The sequence below is a fragment of the Pelecanus crispus genome, chromosome 2, assembly GCF_030463565.1.
Source record: "Pelecanus crispus isolate bPelCri1 chromosome 2, bPelCri1.pri, whole genome shotgun sequence".
Classification (NCBI taxonomy): Eukaryota; Metazoa; Chordata; class Aves; order Pelecaniformes; family Pelecanidae; genus Pelecanus; species Pelecanus crispus.
In genome coordinates this window covers 126,013,276-126,017,030 of record NC_134644.1, presented here as the reverse complement: position 1 = coordinate 126,017,030, position 3,755 = coordinate 126,013,276, and positions in this window count along the sequence as shown.

Genomic DNA, 3,755 nt, shown 5'->3' with positions numbered 1-3,755 from the left:
ACGTGCCTTTCACAGTGCTGAAAAAACCTGTAAATAAGTGGCTGTCATACTTTTGTGATATTAGGTATTTTGGAATTGGCGGGGGGAGAGGTTTATCAAAATTAATATAGACCGGTGAGAGTATAACTCTTACTTTGAATTTATGACAATTTTTTTTCATCTCTGCTAGACACATTCCATCAAGAATAAGGGATTAAAAATATTTTTTCTTTAGACTATGTTAATATAGTAATGCTAGTTTCTACTTAGATTACATTTCCTATTCTTTGTGATTACTTAAAATGCAAAACTTGGTGTTATCCTTTTAATTAATTATTCAGCTTCAAAATTTTATTGTATTTGGCTTTGGAGAAGGAAAGCTTTTTAACTCACTGTTTCTTTGTTTTCTTTTAATTCTGTAGAAATAAACCAAAAAACATTACTGGTGGATATCAAAACCTTGTTAATTTTTAACTTATACAAACTGAGATACAAAACACTTTCGTTTTTCACATAAAAAATACTGATGAATACATTAGAAAACTTTATACTTTGAAAATTAAATATATATATTGTATATATGTAAAATAATATTCAAAAATATATTTTTCTCCTAATGGGTTACCACCCATCAAACTTGCTATCCTAAGGGATTAATGGCATCACCACATAGGGTATCAGCATTGTATGCGAGTATATATTTTTCTTTTAAGGAAATAAAAGATTTAAAAAAAAATCAGGAAATAGGGGTAACTATCGTACTTCAAACGAATGCAAGACGAATCTCATGTTTACTTGACATAAGTTTGTACCTCAGTTTCTTGTGAGTTTTGACATAGTATCATTGCAGAAATGATGAACATTGCCAAGAGTTTTGTCCAGTGTAGCTACCGCTACCTTTTTCACTTGCCTTGTTACAGACTTCATTAAACTGTTTCTTTCTGTAAGTAGAACTTGACAGAAGATACAGCTCAAATGGACTGAGCATACACTGCATTAATAACGTGCTTTAAAGATAGCTTTATTTAAGATGCAAAATTACACTGGGATAAACTGAGTGTATTATGTGGTGGTTGTAGAGGTAAACATTTACACAGATCTCTGGCAGAAATCATCTGAATCCCATTTGTTATTTTACTAGATTAAGCATACATATACACTATATATATATACAAAAGTCTGAAATACCTTTGGCAGGTGACAGTAGTGAAACCTGAATGCTGCCATAAGCTATTTCTGGAATTCAGTCTTTGCTTCCCAGGTTTTATATGTTTTTAATATTTGCACTCCTGGTTAAGTAATCTGTCCACTGCACTCTGGGAATTCGCTTGTGTCTTAAAAGAACGTCTTCCTGCCTATGAGAAAAGGAAACTTGTGCAATTACCTATTTCTGTTGGCTATAATTCTGCTATTAGGATTTGCTCTGTAAACATATGCCTTAGGGAGCTATTTTTTAAAATTTACTGTAGCTTATGATCTGTAAAAGGAATTATTAGTAACAACAAAGAGTCATGCTGCTCTAAATTTCCGTGCACAACTGTTGCTGGCTGCAGGTCATTCCACACAGATTATGGTCAGTGAAAACCCATAACAGTATAAAAACGTACCAACGATATGAAATAGTACTTTTAAAACCTTCCGTTTCACAATGTAAATGGGCTTCAGAATATTTCTGATAAGAACTAGCTGTGGTTAATAACTTCATGATCCAATGTTAAATGTATTTTAGTCTATCATTTGAAAGTGGCGATAAATTTATCCTGAACTAGATACACTGCCAGTGGTAAGAGCGACAGTCACCAGCAGCAAGATAAGCAAGATGCTAGGTGAGAACCAAGGTGTTATGAACTTACTTTATTTAAAAAATGCATGCTAACACTGCTCTTCTGAACACTACTGTTCTTTATCACTAACATAAATGAGTTTTGCTGTACATGGATAGGCAGATCTGTGGCTGATGTAAGTCAGGATAGCTCTGCTGATGCCAGTGGAGCTATGCTGACTTTATGCCAGGTGAAGATCTGTTCCCTAGTGATTTCTTTGCTTCTTTGTGTCTTGCATCTTTATCTTCAGTTATTGGCTATACACTTCTTAAGGTAATGTTAATGTCCCATCCCCCCCTCCCCCTTTTAATGTTGGTGTTTGTTTTTTTTTTTTTTAATTACAGAAAAATCCTATAGTTCAGAAGGACCAAGGATAAATAACAGAATGCACTCTTTTGACAATTACTTGGGGGGTAGCATAGAGAAACCTCTGGAAATATGGTTTCTTTCTTCATGAAATATAATAGTAGTTCTGTTCTAAAAGAATAGACCAGATTTGGATGAGTTTTTAATTGAATTGGCATTGGCTATTTTAAGTAGATGGTTGCCGACTTTCCACTCTGGAGTTAAAATAATAACTTAGTGAAATAAAAATAATATTTTCTTGTCTAATTTACCTTAAAAATGTTTTAATTTTCTTTTTTACATTTCAACAAACATAGATAGCAACCTGATCTAGTTAAAGCTGTCCCTGCTCACTGCAGGGGGGTTGGGCTAGATGACCTCTAAAGGTCCCTTCCAACCCAAAGCATTCTATGATTCTATGATACTTGCATTTTTTGTCCATTTTTAAACAAAGCACAGACTTTGGAATCACTTCTACTTGTTTGTCTCTTTTAAAAATTAAAGTTCTGAACTGAACCAGCTATTTCAGTAAAACCAAGAACAGAAAGGTAATTGAGATGCTTTAAAAAATAAACTGTAAAACATTTTTTAAATGTAAAACATTGTATCTTCTAATCATGGGAATGAAAAATTCGTATAAAGCATTAAAGTTTACAAATGCTAAGTTCCAAATAACATTTGTGTAAAGCTTACAAATGAAATATTTCAAAATGTATAATTCACTTGTTGTTACTGTCTTGAATCACCTTAAAAATTATAAAGATTTGTTCTCTTTGACAAGGTCATTTGCAAACTATCTCGTGTCAACATTATCTTAACATCATGTTTTAGGTATATTTTGTACAACAGTGAGTAATAAATTTTTTGCAAAATAAAAGGAACTTCTACAAAAACTGTTAATTTCTTGTACGTGAACTAGTTTGTGAAGATAAGCATGCCTATTTCTGAAGGGGATTGGATTTTTAAATTTTAATTTAACTGTTTTTGCAATGTTATACTGCTGTAATGCTAGTAGTGCTTGTCCTTGCAGCATGAGCAGTGGGAGTTCTAGCTGAAGTTTTATAGTACAAGCTGGCCAGTTGTCTGTGTGGCCTCCTTACTCCTTCTAAAATGATCACGGAACACTTGAATTCAAGATCTTAAAAGTACAGAGCATTACTCTGTAATCTCACTGATAAATTGGAAAAAATACATAGTGCCTATTGTCAAAACCTCTTAAGGAAAACCAATGGCAGCAGATAACCCAAACTTTCACATGTTTGGCAGTCATAAAGCTGCAGGATATTAGTATTGTAGGGATTGTTTGACCCCTACGATACTATGATCAAGGGACCAGTGGAATATCAGTTTTGGTTATCTGGCTTCAAGGGAAGAGGTAAATTCACAGAATGGCTGAGGTTTGAAGGGACCTCTGGAGGTCATGTGGTCCAACCTCCCTGCTCAAGCAGGACCACCTGGTTGTCTGGGACCGGATGGCTTTTGAGTATCTCCAAGGATGGAGACTGTACAACCTCTCTGGGAAACCTGTTCCAGTGCTCAGTCACCTTCACAGTAAAAATGTGTTTCCTGGTCTTCAGCTGGTGCCTCCTGTGTTTCAGTTTGTGCCCA